This window comes from Staurois parvus, unplaced genomic scaffold (assembly GCF_062004578.1).
Source record: "Staurois parvus isolate SC_StPar_1 unplaced genomic scaffold, SC_StPar_1.0 ptg000365l, whole genome shotgun sequence".
NCBI lineage: Eukaryota > Metazoa > Chordata > Amphibia > Anura > Ranidae > Staurois > Staurois parvus.
Genome location: NW_028318161.1, coordinates 262,581 through 279,972, shown reverse-complemented (window position 1 = coordinate 279,972; position 17,392 = coordinate 262,581). Strand labels below are relative to the sequence as shown.

Here is a 17,392-nt window from a genome sequence, read left to right as displayed (position 1 = left end):
GTTGTCATGTTGGAAGACCCAGCCATGACCCATCTTCAATGCTCTGACTGAGGGAAGGAGGTTGTTGCTCAAAATCTCACAATAAATGGCCCCATTCATCCTCTCCTTAATACAGTGCAGTCGTCCTGTCCCCTTCGCAGAAAAGCACCCCCAAAGCATGTGTGTGTGTGTATATGTATATGTATATATATATATATATATATATATATATATATATATATACACACACACACACACACATATACACATACATACATACACACACACATACATATACACACACATATATATACACCCCCTTCAATTTTTTAAAAAATAATTTTTTTTGCATTTAGCGTCCGTGGCTGTTAATCATGGGGTCCCGGCCAGTGATTTCCTACGACCGCCGACAGGGGGGAGAACTGTTTTGTTTACTAACAGTTCTCCCCGTCAGCTCGGGCACACTGCAGCACACTGACATGGCCCCCTATGTAACACACTCCCAGCACAGCTAACCCTTTGATCGCCCCTCATGTTAACCCTTTCCTGCCTAGTGCCATTAGCACAGTGTCAGTGTTTAGCACTGATCACTGTAGTGGGGTCACTGGGGATATCAGTGACACCTAGTCAGTTCCCCCCAGTGTCTGCAGCAGTCCCACTATAGGTCGCTGATCACCGCCATTACTAGGAAAAATAAAAAATTTTTTAAAAATCCAGCATCTATACCGCCATTTGTAAACGCTAAAAAAACTTTCATGTAAATCAATTAATTTTCATGTATTGGGATTTTTTTTTAGCAGACATGTAGCAGAATACATTTTGGCCTAAATTTATGATGAAATTAGATTTTTTTTTACTGGACATGTTTAATAGCAAAAAGTAAAATAAAAAGAGTTCTCAAAATTGTCGGGTTTTTAAAGAAAAAAAAAAAGCACAGGCGATCAAAGAACACTGAAAGAGAGCTCTATTTGTGTGAAAAAAAAGGGGCATAAATTTAATTTGGGTGCAGAGTTGCATGACTGCGCAATTGTCAGTTAAAGTAACAGCGCCGTAACACAAAAAATGGCCTGGTTAGGAAGGAGGGATAAATCCTCAGGCGGGCAAGTGGTTAAAACAGAACTTTGCAGGAAAAAAACAAAAACACATTTATACTCACCTGGATAGATGCAGCATTGGTCAGCATTATACTCACCTGGATAGATGCAGCATTGGTCCGATGCTGCATCTGTCCCCCGCTGCCTCTAAGACCAGGAACTGAGCGATCAAAGACCACTGATTGCTCTGTTCTCAGTCTTCAGTGTGCAGAGAGCTGATGACTGTCAGTCACCAGCTCTCTGCTCTGCCCCTTCAGTGCTCAATAGAGCGTCAGGCTGTTGAGAGGGCAAGAGCGGCTGGCTAAGGCTCTCAGTGGCATGCTGAGATGCTTAGCCAGCTGCCAGTCAGGGATCTTGGTGGATCCCAACTTTAAAGTAGGGATCTTTTCAGAGATTGGACCAGCTGAGTGACTTTAGCCTACTGTTGGCTGAAAATAGGTTATAGGAGTGCAAAATGAAGTGCACTCCTGTTATCCATAGGAAAAGTAGGGCCAAAATAGCTTTGGGCCTAGTTCTCCTTTAAGTTTGCCTAGTTGTCTCAAATGACAGCTTTTTCACAGGACGTGAATACAAAAATTCAATATTTCTTCTTTAGGATACATTCAACTCAAATTTAATTCTGATAAAAAAAGGTGATAAGACTGACAAGCTGTTGGTTCTGTTAACATAACTCACACGGTCATCCTCCTACATTTACTCCCAATGGTACATTCTTAACCTCTGCAGAGGAAATTCTCCAGACGGGTTAAATTATATTCTACTATACCCCAATTTGCTGAAAGCCATCTTCATACCCTTTTACACAGCCGTCCTATATTCACCCTGCCTGATGGCGCTAGGAGTCTTTTGGATGAGCAGGTGAGTTCAGTTGCAATAGGTTCCAAATTGTAAATTACCTGGTCCTGATGGGCTGTCTGCCAAGTGGCATAAGCATTATGCTAAATAATTATTCCCCCTTTGCTGCATCTCTGTTCTGAGTGTTTGTAACACTGGAAATTGCTCACATATTTTGCATGAGGCCCATGTAGTATTGCTAGACAAAGCTGATAAGGACCCCTTGTACTGTGTCTCTTATAGGCCTATTGCTCTCCTTAACATGAATGTTAAGATCCTTACAAAAAAAGTTGGCTACCAGACTCGCCACTGTTCTCCAATTGTTAGTGTCCTCCAATCAAACAGGTTTATGCCCCAAAAGGAACTACTGGGACCAACAAGGGAGTCCTGGTCCTTATTTATGTGGATGGTCATGTGGCAAATGTGGTTTTGTTCAGAGTTCCTACAACAGATTAATCTGCTAAATTACCCCACAATGGCAGCTATCAGAACAGGTGGGATGCTCGCCATGTATTTTTAGGTTTACAAAGGTACCAGACAGGGCTGCTTCATCTCCAGGGTAATTTGCCCTTATGATGTAACCCATTGCCTTGGCATTGAGTGTATCCTTGTTGGGTCGGGACATCTGGGTGGGCAGTCTTTAAAAAAAAAAAAACGCCCCCTGTATGTTGTTTCTTGATGATTCTGAGTCTTCCCCATCTGCTGCCTTATCTATCCTAGATAACTTTTCCTTATTCTCAGGTTTGCGTGTTAATTGGAACAAATCAATGATTCTACCACCAATTTTCCAAATTTCTACAATTCTCTAGATGCAATCTTATGGTCCAGATTTGGTATTTGGAAACTTCAGGATGTTGTTAATAATGGGCCCTTGATGTCCTTGAGTTGAGATCTTTGTATCAGCACCCAAACTCTCGCTTCTTTTGTTAAAACTACAATTAGGCATACTTTTAAGGCACGATTTGCATTTTGACAAGAACCTTCCAACCAACCTTGAGATAATGCTGCGGGTTTATAACCTTACTAAGCCGTTGTCCACTGTTTATAAATACCTATTCCTGAAAATGGGTAGATTACTACGCGTATGTCTAAAGATGTGGGTGATTGATGTCTATGACTTACAAAATGACAATTGAGATTAAGTATGAGAAGCACCCTTTATGAGATTGTTATCGGCTGAAGATCAAATAGTCTACTATACATTTTTTGCATATGATCTATCTGCCCCTGCTAAACTGGCCAAAATCTATAGGGATCAACCCTCCTCCTGTTGGCATTGCTCGCATGGCACAAATTTCATGCACGCTTTCTGGGACTGCCCAGCAATCCAAAAGATACTGGGTAGACATCTTGGCATGTATTTAGTTAACTACTATTCCTCTGACCCCCTCCATTAGATTATGTCTTTTAAGCCTTGTTAATGCTATAGCACCTACAGTGTCTTGAGAAAGTATTTATACCCCTTGAAATTTCCCACATTTTGTCATGTTAGAACCAAAAACGTAAATTTATTTTATTGGGTTTTTTTGTGATAGACCAACACAAAGTGACACATAATTGAGAAGTGGAAGGATAATGATGAATGGTTTTCAAAATGTTTTTACAAATAAATATCCGAAAAGTGTGGCATGCATTTATATTCAGCCCACTGAGTCAATACTTTGTAGAACCAACTTTTGCTGCAATTACAGCTGCAAGTCTTTTGGGGTATGTCTATACCAGCTTTGCATGTATAGAGAATTAAATGTTTGCCCATTCTTCTTTGCGAAATAGCTCAAGCTCAGTCAGATTGGATGGAGAGCGTCTGTAAACAGCAATTGTCAAGTCTTGCCAGATTCTCAGTTGGATTTAGGTCTTGACTTTGACTGGGCCATTCTAACACATGAATATGCTTTGACCTAAAGCCCTCCATTGTAGCTCTGGCTGTATGTTTAGGGTCATTGTCCTGCTGGAAGGTGAATCTCCACCCCGTCTTTTGCAGACTCGAACAGATTTTCTTCTAAGATTGCCCCGTATTTACAACAAGAACTCTACTGCACGCTGGATGGACTGCAAGCAAAGATCCTGGGAAACATCTCCTACAAGTCAGATTCCCACTGCATCTACCTTTATAATATGCCAGCTCTACTCTTCCCTTTCATATTACGATCCTGTGTTCCCAAAATCTCCTTTCTTTACCCCTCTGCTCCACCCCAAAGCTTATATATCTCACCCTCACTTCTACCATCTCCATACTACTGCTCTCATCACCTCCTGCTGATACTTTACTCACCTGCTGACCCAAACACCAGGACAGGAAGGCATGTGCACTCATATAGATCCTGCTCCCATCTTACTTTCCTCACCCTCCTTCTCCTCACCTCCACTATCTCACCCTTACACCAGGTACCCTCTTACCTCTGAAAATAGCCACAATCCGCTCAATTTAATATCAATCCCTGTACTCCTAAAAACCACCCTCCCTTTTTCATGTGCACTCTGGAATGCCCGCTCTGTCTGTAATAAGCTCACCTTTGTCCATGACCTTTTTGTCTCCCGCTCCCTTAACCTACTACCATTTACAGAAACCTGTCTTGAAGCAGCAGATTCTTCTTCTCCTGCAGCACTTTCCTATGGAGGCCTTCTCTGTACCCACTCACCTGGACCCAGTTGTCGGAAAAGAGGTGGAGTTGGTTTGCTTCTATCACCACTGAGCACCTTTCAAGTCCTCCTTAACGCTCCCTCTCTATACTTTTCTTTCGAGACTCACTGCATTCGGCTGTTTTCTCCAATTTCTCTGAGGATTGCAGTGATCCATCGGCCTCCTGGACCGGTGTCCCACTTTCTTGATGATTTCTCCGCCTGGCTACCCTAATTTCTCTCCTCTGAAATACCCACTATCATTCTTGGAGATTTTAACATCCCCCATTAATGTGAACAACCCGGCTACAGCCCAATTCTTCAACCTAACCTCATCTTTTGCCTTAACTCAATGTACACAGTCCTCTACTCACTCTGATGGGAATGCTTTAGACCTTGTTTTCTGCCATCGTTGCACTCCCTACAATCTCACAAACACCCCCTTTCCTCTCTCTGATCACAATCTCATCACCTTTACAGTGTCCTCATCTTCAAACCCTTATCCCTCCAAGCAGCAAACAATTACCCGCAGAAACCTTCACAACTTAAACCCTTCTCTTTTCCACTCTGCAACTGACAGCCTCTGACAATCTCTCCCCTGTCTCGCCCTGACCTGGCCACTGCTGTCTACAACCGTTCACTTTCATCCACATTAGGCTCACTTGCTCCTACACAAAGTATCAGGCTACGACCATTACAACCTTGGCAGACTGACGACACCAGAAATCTTAAGCAACATAGTCGTGCGCTGGAGCGAGTGTGGCGTAAAACCGAATCTCAGCAAGCTTCCATCCAATATAAATCTGCTTTCTCAACATACAATTCCTCCCTCCATGCTGCCAAACAAGCCTACTTTGTCACTCTCATCAATAGTTTGTCATTCAGTCCTCATTGTCTCTTCTCTACTTTTAACACTCTCTTTGTTCACCTTCACCCAGTACCTCACTCACTGCTTACGAGATTGCAAACATTTCAAAAACAAGATTGATGCAATTCGTAGGGGCATTTCCACTGCACAGACACCCATCCCACTAAGCATACCTTATACTAAACCTCCCTCAACACTTTCCTCTTTTGAACTTGCTACCACCAAAGAGGTCACTAAGTTTATCTCAGAAGCCCGTCTCACTACCTGCCCCCTGGATCCTGTCCCCTCACAACTACTACGGTCACCCTCTTCTTCTATCCTATGCTCCCTCACTCACATCTTCAATCTCTGCCTCTCTAATAGTGCCTTCCCCACCCATCTAAAGCATACACACATCACTCCCATACTTAAAAAGCCCTCCCTGGACCCTATCAACCTGAACAACTTAAGACCCATCTCCTTGCTCCCGTTTACCACGAAACTCTTAGAACACGTAGTCTACAATCACCTGAGCTCCTACCTCACTGACAACAACCTTCTTGACCCTTTAAAATCTGGCTTTCGCTCTCCACTCCCTCTTTCTGTAGGGGTCCCTCTAGGTTATGTCCTTGGACCCCTTCTCTTCTCCATCTACACCTTCTCCCTTGGTCACTTGATAAACTCCCATGGCTTTAAGTACCATCTCTAGGCTGATGACACACAAATCTATCTTAATACTCCTCACCTCACTCCTTCAGTCTCCTCTCGCATTACTAACCTACTGACATATCGGCATGGATGTCACCCCACTTCCTCAAACTCAATCTTTCAAAAACTGAGCTCTTACTATTCCCTCCAGCCCGTGCCCCCTCCCCTGACTTCTCCATCAAGATCAATAACACAACCATTCAATCATCAAAATTCAACCATCAGTTCCTCCCGTCATGCCAGGGTGCTAGGTGTAATCCTAGACTCCCATCTGTCCTTTCAGCCACAAATCCAATCGCTGTCCAAATCTTGCAGACTTCACCTCTGCAACATCTCCAAGATATGCCCGTTCTTAACCTCTGAAACTACTAAGCAACTTATTCAGTCCCTGGTATCTCTTGCCTTGACTATTGTAACTTCCTCCTCATTGGACTACCTCATCGCAGGCTATCCCCTCTTTAATATCTCATGAATGCTGCTGCCAGACTCATCCACCTTACTAACTGTTCCATATCTGCCACCCCTCTCTGCCAATCCCTCCACTGGCTTCCCATTGCCCAATGGATAAAATTCAAAACATTAAAAATAACAGCAATTTTAGCTTTAAGCCCCAAATTACATCACCAATCTGGTCTCCAAATATCACCCAACCCTACTCTCTGCTCCTCGCACGACCTCCTGCTTTCTAGATCCCTTGTCTCCTCCTAACGCGCTCTTCTCCAGGACTTCTTCAGAGCTTCCCCCATCCTCTGGAACTCTCTACCCCAATCTATCAGACTATCGCCTACTCTGCTCACTTTTAGGCAATCTCTGAAAACCTCTCTACCCTCAGCTAATAATGGAATCTTCTATTCCTCCTGCCAGTCTATACCCTATAGTTATTACCTTCTGCACCACTAGCCCCTCCCTCTTAGATTGTAAGCTACAAGGAGCTGGGCCCTCCTAACCCACTTGTATTGAACTGTATTGTCTCCCGTTATATTGTAAAGCGCTGAGCAAACTGTTGGCGCTATATAAATGTATAACAATATTAATATTTGATACCATCCATCTTCCCATCAACTCTGACCAGCTTCCCTGCCCCTGCTTAAGAAAAGCATCCCCACATGACGCTGTTATAACCATGTTTCACAGTGGGGATGGTGTGTTCAGGGTTATGTGCAGTGTTAGTTTTCCGGCACACAAAGCATTTTGCTTTTAAGCCAAAATGTTAAATGTTGATCTTATTTGACCAGAGCACCTTCTTCCACATGTTTGCTGTATCCCCCACATGGCTCCTCACAAACCAAACTGCAAATGGGACTTCTTATGGCTTTCTTTCAACAATGGCTTTCTTCTTGCCACTCTTCCATAAAGACCAGATTTCTGGAGTGCTCGACTAATAGTTGTCCTGTGGACAGATTCTCCCACCTGAGCTGTGGCTCTCTGCAGCTCCTCCAGAGTTACCATGGGCCTCTTGGCTGCTTCTCTGATTAATGCTCTCCTTGCCCAGCCTGTCAGTTTAGGTGGACGGTGTAGCAATTGTGCATACAAAGATGGATGCAGTCCTCCATCTTGTATCGCTCTCCTCCAAATCCCCGCTCCCTCTCTGCTGAGTGACATGGGGTCTGTATGATGCAGAGATCACAGGCAGCAAACACATTTGGAGAACTTCATGGTTATAAACCCCAATTAGCCTGGCCCCCGTATGTCTGCGAGACTCTTGCTTGGAAAAGAATCATAAAACCATAAACCAGTCTTTCGCTGGGCTTTAAAGACATTCCAGATAAGCCGTAAAACAGACATCACATTCAAAATCCACTTTCCCCTATGATTTCATATCTTGGAATATGGAAGACTTACAAGGAGACCAGGAATATATTCAGATGGGTCACTTTAATACACGTCACCTGATATATTACACCCCCTAGCTGACATCTACAGGAGAGCAGTGTAGCAATCATGCACACAGATGGATGCGAACCTCCATTTTGGCAAAGAATCCATCTGGTATAATTATCTTTCTCCCCCTCTTTCCTCATCCCCCTCCCTCTCTGTTGAGTGACATGTGGTCGGTGTGTGTTTGCAGAGATCACAGGCAACAAACTCAGTGGGAGGGCATCCTGGCTATAAAACCTTACTAGCTAGGTGCCTCCGTCTAAGAAACTCTTGCTTGGAAAGGGATCATAAAAGTGTAAACCGAGTCCTTCACTGAGTTCAAAGACATTCCAGATAAGTCATAAACCAGACCCCACATTCAACATTAATTTTCCCCTATGATTACATATCTTGGATTATGAAAGACTTACATAAACATGGAGCACATAGTCGGATGGCTTACGTCAACAAGTTTCCTGATACATTACACCCCGTATCTGACACATACCGGAGAGCAGAAAATTATATCTCCTGAACCATTCACGCAAATATTTCATATTTCATATCTAACCGTTCTGCATATGTGTCTGCATATTAATCTACTAGCGGCACGGCTGCTAAATGCCCTGAGAATAAGTTATGAATCTTAATAGAAGCTATGAGAGTTTTTGGTCATAACTTAGATCTCCACCTACACCTCCCTTCCCAAATGAGGCGATTGGTTTACTGCTCCAGGGAGAAACCCTGTGGAGTTACTAGAAAAGCTAAGCTAGGCTGAGTTGAGCAGTGTGTGAAGAGTTGAATAATCTCCCGTTTTAACATCGAAACTGACAGTGGGAGATAAATCCTTTGCTCTGAAACCTGATCTGCTTAACCCAGGACATGTGGCAAGAACTTTAACCCTCTAACTTCTCTGTTATCTCGTTGCTGTGCTATGGTTCTCTCTCTCTATTTTTTTTTTTGTAAATATTTTTATTGCACCCTTTTGACCTTTTTAGTAATAAATCTTACTTTCTGAAGCGTTGAACTGTTTCTAACGCTCTTTAATGCAAACTACAAATCCCTGCCTCTGAAGAACGCTACTGTGTGTTTTAAACGTCTGCATACATCTGTCTGTGGTGCATTGTGTATACAAACGATTATTCAAACATCATAGTGTTATTGCTAATATTGCCAAGTTTCCTCCTTCTCTGTACAAAAAGGAGGTGGTGGCAGTGTGAAGGGTTAATTGCATAATTAACCTGACCCAGTAACAATCGCTTCCTGGCTGCCGGTACACAGACTGTGGTCCATTATCTGGAAAATCTGTGTGCAGGGTGCAGCTGGGCGTGACATTGTTACGCACCTTACAGCGTGGTTTTAGATTGGCTAGTCATTCGGTCACGAGTTTGGTGAGAAGGGCTGGGGTCTGACGCTGCGATCGTCACAAGCAAAAAATTATATCTCCTTAACCGCCTCAAGCAGGTATGTCATATTTAATATCTAGACGTTCAGCAGATGCTTCTGAATATTAATCTACTAGTGGCTAGGCTGCTACATGCACGAAAGGTAAGTTATGGGTCATGATATAAGCTGAGAGGGATTTTGGTTCTAGCTGGGGTCTCCGCCTCCAACACCCTCCCCAAGTGAGGTGATTGGTTCTCTGATTCAAGGAGAAACCCTGGTGAGTTCCTATAAAAGCTGTTATGCTTGGAGCAGAAAGCTAAGCTGAGTTGAAGTAGCTCCCTTTAAACATCGGAACTAACTTTGGGAGATGAGGCCCTTTTGCTCGGGAAACTTGATTTGCTTAACCTTTTGGCAAGTACTTTATCTCTCTAAACTTCTGTTTATTGGTGTGTGTGTGTGTGTGTGTGTGTGTGTGTGTGTGTATTTGACATTTTCGTAATAAATGTTACTTTCTGCAAGTGTTGAACTGTTTCTAAAGCTCTTTAATGCAAATTAAGAATTCCTGTCTCTGAAGAGCGCTACTGTGTGTTTTAAAACGTCTGCATACATCTGTCTACAGTGACATTGTGTATGCAAATGATTATAAAAACATCATAGTGTTATTGCTGATATTGCAGTTTCCTCTTTCTCTGTACAAAAAGGAGGTGGTGGCAGTGTGAAGGGTTAATTGCGTAATTAACCTGACCCAGTAACAATCGCTCCCAGGCTGCAGGTAAACAGATTGTGGTCCATTAGCTGGAAAATCATTGTGCAGGGTGCAGCTGGGCGTGGCATTGTTACTCACGTGACATCGCGGTTTTAGATCAGCTAGTCTTTCGGTCATGAGTTTGGTGAGAAGGGCTGGGGTCTGACGCCACAACTGTCACAGAAAGCCAAATCTTGGTAGGCTTGCAACTGTGCCATACTCTTTCCATTTTCAAATGATGGATTGAACAGTGGTTCACGAGATGTTAAAGGCTTGTGATATTTTTTTTTTTTTAATGACCTAACCATGCTTTAACTTTTCAACTTTATCCCTGACCTGTCTGGTGTGTTACTTGGTCTTCATGATGCTGCTTGTTCACGAATGTTCTCTAACAAACCTCCGAGGGCTTCACAGGACAGCTGTATTTATACTGAGATTAAATTACACAAAGGTGGACTCTATTTACTAATTAGGTGACTTCTGAAGGCAATTGGTTCCACTAGATTTTAGTTAGGGGAATCAAAATAAAGTGGTCTGAATGCAAAGGCACGCCACACTTTTCACATATTTGTAAAAAATTATTAAACCATTTATCATTTTCCTTCCACTTCACATCCCAATAAAATAGATTTACATTTTTGGTTGTAACATGACAATGTGGAAAATTTCAAGGGGTATGAATACTTTCAAGGCACTGTACTTGTACCATCCACTCCTAGCTCATGCTGCTGTTCTACTATGATAGGAAACTTATTATCCTATCTTGAAAAAAAGGTTTTGATACCCACTTTAGCAGCCTGAAATAAATTGGTGACTTAAGCTCTTCCCTTCTACAAAGCAACATATGCAAACACAGCAGTACCCCTTATGTTTATGGTAAGATTTGGGGTAGGTGGATCAATTCCGCTTTTACCGCCTCTGATAACTCTTACAGTACTGTTTTTTTTGCTGTATTTTATAGTGCATGGAGTTTGACCAGATTTTCTATATGTGCTATGGTGTACTGTATGTGTTTGCCTGTAGCTTATTCCTTGCGGTTTATTCCTCAGAGATTATGTGTGAACTTTAGTTCCCAAAATATTTATTTTCTGTATCAGCTATAAAAAGAACCTTTCATTAAAAAAAAAAAAAAGTTCCCCAAACTTTTAGAAATGTGTATATGATTACCAAAACAAGCTATCCAACTTAATACTCTTGTTTGACACTCCCTGCAGTAGCTAACCAAACAAAGCTCCCCAACTGTTACTGAGAATTCCAAATGCTTCCAACATAAGAATCCTTGTCCTTGCACTGAAATTTAAACAGACAAATCTTAAATATAGCCTATGACTGACTTTTCTTTGAATGTTTTCTTCTTAATTTTTATATTACGGCATGCTGTTGAAACAGAGGCTACAAAATGAGTTGACTATTGCAAAACTGATTTGTATCTCCCAACCCCCACCTTACTGGAAGACTGCAACAAGAACAATTACAAAGCAAAGACAGATAAATACTCCCCCAGACTGACTCACACAGCACTGGAGCACATTACAAATACACAGCAATTTAAAACACATTTTCCCGATAGGCGTAAATGCCAGCTTACTGCTGATCTCACTTACACTGCAATCTGAACTATAACCCCAGCACTGATCCTTTATGGAAAAACACAATCATCAAGTTGCCAGGTTACAGTTTAGGTTTGCAAGGGACTAAATTCAGTGAGAACAAAAAATCCCCAGCTCTGAAAAGCAGATGTGATATGGGATTAGTTGGTTTCCTGGGAATTTTGCTGTAGTTTTGTTTCCCCGATGTAGATTGGGGAAGTGGTAACTGCATCATCAAACTACACCTTACATCAGCTGACAGAGTATGGGATTTACTTAAAAAAAAAAAAAAAAAAAAAAAAAGTACCTTCCAAATCTTGGGCATGTTTTGAGCAGGTTGAAAAACAAAGAAATAATCTCCTGACACATGAGAAGAAGTACACAAGGCTGAATGAAGATTTCATAAAACAAATTTCTATTTTTAAATTAACTAGACAAAAAAAAAAAAAGAAAAAAAGGATGATGTTCTAGATATCCCACAAAAAAAAAAAACTTCACTGCTACACCTGGACCACGTGGTCTATGTTACGATACTCATCCAAGTTTCTGGTCTTGGATAAGAATGAGCCCATCGCCTCTCCTGTGCTGCCAGATGGTGTGCCCCCCCCCCCCTTCCTGCTGCCAAACAAGCCTACTTTGTTACCTTCAGGAATACCTTCTCCTCCAGTCCTCGTCGGCTCTTCTCTACTTTCTCGGCCCCCCCCCCTCCACCTAGCACCTCACTCACCGCCCACGAGATTGCTAACCACTTAAAAACAAAATTGACGCAATTCGTAGGGACATCGCCACTGCTCAGACTTCCTCTCCACCTAGCATCCCTCACACCAAAACCCCCTCAACACTTCGTTCCTTCAACCTCGCTACTACGGAAGAGGTCGCCAAGGTCTTCTCTGAAGCCCGCCTCACCACCTGCCCCCTGGACCCTGTCCCCTCACAACTCCTACGGTCACCCTCTTCTTCCATCCTACGCTCCCTCACTCACATCTTCAATTTTTCCCTCTCCACTGGCACCTTCCCCTCCCCTCTAAAGCACGCGCACCCATAATTAAAAAACCCTCCGTGGACCCCACCGACTTGAACAACTTAAGACCCATCTCCCTGCTGCCATTTACCTCTAAACTCCTAGAGCGCTTAGTCTATAATCGCCTGAGCTACCACCTCGCCGACAACAACCTCCTCGATCCTCTACAGTCTGGCTTCCGCCCCTACACTCCACCAAAACTGCCCTACTCAAACTCACCAATGACCTACTAACCGCCAAAACCAATGGCCACTACACAGTACTCCTACTCCTTGACCTCTCTGCAGCTTTTGACACGGTTGACCACCCCTTCCTCCTCAAAAAAACTACACTCTCTTGGCCTCAGAGACTCCGCTCTCTCCTGGCTCTCCTCCTACATATCACATGGCTCCTTCAGTGTTACCTATAATGCTGCCACCTCCTCTTCACTCCCTCTCTGTTGGGGTCCCTCAAGGTTCTGTCCTCGGACCCCTTTTCTTCTCCATCTACACCTCCTCCCTTGGCCAATTGAAAAAGTCCCACGGCTTCAATTAGCATCTCTACGCTGACGACACACAAATCTGTCTCTCTACCCCCTACCTCACCCCTTCAGTCTCCGCACGTATCACAAGCCTACTAAGTGACATATCGGACTGGATGTCACTCCACTTCCTCAAACTCAATCTTCCCAAAACTGAGCTCCTAGTATTCCCCTCAGCCCGCGCCCCCCCCCCCCACGACTTCTCCATCAAGACCATCAACACTATCATCAGTCCCACCCCTCAAGCCAGGGTACTAGGTGTCATCCTAGACTCCAATCTGTCCTTCCAGCCCCAATCGCTGACAAACTCATGCAGACTTCACCTCCGCAACATCTCCAAAATATGACCGTTCCTAACCTCGGAAACCACTAAGCAACTCATTCACTCCCTTATCATATCACGCCTTGACTACTGTAACTTCCTCCTCACTGGCCTACCTCATCACAGGCTATCCCCTCTTCAGTCTATCATGAATGCTGCTGCCAGACTCATCCACCTTACTAACCGTTCTATATCTGCCACCCCTCTCTGCCAATCCCTCCCCTGGCTTCCAACTGTCCAACGGATAAAATTCAAACCGCTAACACTGACGTATAAAGCCGTTCATAACACTGCCCCAAACTACATCCAGTAGTGTCTCCAAATATCACCCAAACAGTACTCTCCGTTCCTCACAAGACCTCCTACTCTCTAGCTCCCTTGTCTCCTCCTCCCATGCTCATCTCCAGGACTTCTCCAGAGTTTCCCCCATCCTCTGAAACTCCCTACCCCAATCCATCAGACTATCGCCTACTCTGCTCACTTTTGAGCGCACTCTGAAAATCTCTCAATTCAAGGAAGCCTACCCTGCCCTCAGCTAATACTGGAATCCTCTACTCTTCCAACCACTCCATCCCCCACAGTTACTACCTCTTGTACCTCTATCCCCTCCCTCCTAGATTGTAAGCTCCAAGGAGCAGGGCCACAAATCCCTCTTATATTGAATTTGTATTGTTACTGTATTGTCTCGTGTACTGTCTCCCACCATAATGTAAAGCGCTGAGCAAACTGTCGGCGCTATATAAATCCTGTATAATAATAATATTACCAGGAACCTCCTTACAAGAGGATCCTCCCTTAATCTGTGGTCCAGGAATATGGACAAGGCTGATACCTGTACCTTCAAGGTATGGACTGCCAATCCCATATCCACCCCTGCCTGTAAAAAACCCAATATTACTGGGATGGAATTTCCTAACCTTCCAGGCGAGAAGGATCCTCCAAACTTTGATGTAAATTTTTCTAGTGCAGAGCTTTCTACAGCCTAGGAGTGTCTCGATCACTTTTTCTGAACAACCTTTGGATTTGAGAATCCTTCTTTCAGCCTCCAAGATGTCAGATGGAAGAGACGAAGATCTGGGTGGAGAACCGGCCGCTGAAGAAGTAGGTCCGGGCGATCTGGAAGTAGCCAAGGAGGGGAAACTGACAGGGATATTAGAACTGAGAACAAACTCCTTTTCACCCAATACAGAGCTATGAGGATGACTTGGCATTTCTCTAATACTTGCAGAAGAATTGCTAAGAGAGGAAATGCAGAAGTTAGACTGAAGTCCCAAACCTGAGTCAAAGCATCTGCCCCCAGAGCTTGAGACTCCCTCTCCAGGGCAAAATTTCTGAACTTTGCTGTTCCTGCCGAAGGTGAACAAGTCCACCTCTGGAAGGCCCCACAAATCCGAAATCTGAGCAAAACTTTCTGGATTCAACTTTCACTCTCCCTGCCGGATGGGATTCTAACGAGATACTTGGCTAGCACATCGTCTGAAGCCCTGAGATGGACAGCTGTCAGAGAATTCAGACAAGAAAACACAAAATCTCCTGAGCCAGGGACAATGGGGTCTACAAACTTGTTCCCCCCCGTCTGCTCAAGTAAGCCACGGCCATGGCATTGTATGAAAAAAAAATCAACACATCCTGGTTGCGAATGGAGTCTGAAAAGGATTTTAGGGCACGTCCCACTGTCATCAAATTCCCTGAAATTGGAGGAAGCCCCCACAAGGTTTAGACTCTAAATCCCCTGAGCGTGGGACTGACCTGAGTGCACCCCCCATCCCCAGGAACTTGCATCTGTGGTAATATTTATAGGGTTGTTTTGAGACCAGGGCCAAACCCCTAACAAATTTGAATGATTGTACCACCAATCTAGATCCAGAGCATTGTTCTGTGGAAGACTCACCACTTTGTCCAGGGAAGTGTGACAGCAATCCCATGAAGCTAGCAAAAATGTTTGCCGCTTTCTCGAGTGCAGTTGGCCCCAGGTAACCCCTGGAATGGCCGCTGTCTTTAGGCCAAGAAAGACACCTGCTGCTGTGTCTGGACATTTTATTAACCTCTGAACCTTTGGTTCTGTCAAAAAAATTCTTCTGAGCAACTGAATTTACTAGGTAACTCAAGAGCTCCACAGTCTGGGACAGCTCCAGACTAGACTTCCTTAGATTTACTAACCAACCTAGAGAATCTAGTTCCGAAAGAACTAGATCCAAGTCTGACTTAATTTTTTTCTCTCATGTGATCAAAAATCAAAAGGTCATCTAACTAGGGGACCACTGCAATACTGTGCATTTACAAGATAGCCATAACCTCTGTTAATACTTTTGTGAATAAGCTTGGAACTGCCGCCAGACCAAAAGGAAAAAGGAAGTGCCTGGAATTGCCAATGCTGCAGTTTCTCTCCTGAATGGACTGCAAATCTCAAATATTTCTGGTAACTTGGATAAATGGGTACATGGAGATAGGCATCTTGCAGATCTAAGAAGGCCATTAACAACCCTTGGTATAGCCGATTCCTGATAGTGTAGATACTCAGTTCAAAAACATTTGTACACAAGATGACGATTCAATCTTTTCAGACTGATGATCATCCTGAAACAGCCCAAATTCTTTTTTTTACCAGAAACACATGAGAATAGAATCCTTGAAAATGATGCTTCACTGGCACTGGAATAATCGCTTCCTGAGAGGCCAGATGGCCCACACCCTCCAGAAAAGCCTGAGCACTCACCTTGTACCTTAGCAACTTTGTTGCAAAAAAATTCTTGGGGGGGGGGGGGGGTTGGAGAGAGAAAAAAAATTCTAGTCTGTACCCCTCTTTCACAATCTGCAGAATGAAAGGTAATACTCCCTTTCATTCCCAAATATTGAAAAAGCAGGACAACCTTCCCCCTACCCCCAGGCCTGGTGTCACTTATCAGCTTTGGGTGTGGGGTCCCTAGAGGTGAACAAGGCTCCCCCTTTTCCCTTGGTCTGATCAAAAGACCAGCGCTTTCAACCAGGCTGAGGTTTCTTGGGGTCAAATCGACGTTTCTCCTGCTTGCTCCGAAAGGACCCCTTAACTCGAAAATTCTAACTCTTTATTGGAAATTTACTGCCCTTTTCTGGGGGAACGAGAAAGAAAAGTCTCCAGACCAGAGCCAAATAATAGATTGCCTTCACTAGGTAAACCACAAAGTTTGGTTTTAGAAAATAAATCGCCCTCCCAAGCTTTGAGCCAAATGGCTCTGCGAGCAGAGTTCAAAAGTGCCGCAGTTCTGGCCATAGCCCTAACAGACTCCGCGGCAGCATCCACAAGGAAGGAGACTGATTTGGAACTGAGTGGCAAGGCTTTTTGGACCTAAACAATAGGGGTGTCTGAGGAGAGAAGTTCATCCAGCTTATCCACCCAAACATCCAAGTTCCTGGCCAAACATGTAGAAGCCAGGGCTGGACCAAGTGTAAAGGCTGAATATTATTATACAGGATTTATATAGCGCCAACAGTTTGCTCAGCACTTTACAATATAACAGGAGACAATACAGCAACAATACAGATCAATACAAGAGGGTTAAGAGGGCCCTGCTCCTTGGAGCTTACAATCTAAGAAGGAGGGGCTAGTGGTACAAAAGGTAGTAACTGTACAGGATGAACTGCTGGAGTAGAAGATTCCTTAGCTGAGGGCAGGATAGGCTTCCCTGAATAGATAGGTTTTCAGAGATCTAGGCTTTCCGTACCAATGATTCTGCCTTCCTATCCATCTGGTCTTGAATAACCCCTGCATTTTCAAAAGACAAGTCAGCATTCTTGGAGAGATGTGAAAGGGGTCATCTAACTTGGGACATTTAAAGAATATCTCCTCCCCTGGACCAAAACAGAAATCTTCATTTATGGCCCCTGGAGAGAA

The 17,392-nt window shown here is 43.8% G+C and overlaps 1 protein-coding gene across 1 annotated transcript in view; it reads right to left on the bottom strand.

Moving 5' to 3' along the window:
• Nucleotides 1–17,392, bottom strand: part of LAS1L (LAS1 like ribosome biogenesis factor) — a 133,590-nt gene that overhangs the window by 62,099 nt on the left and 54,099 nt on the right. The window lies entirely within an intron of this gene.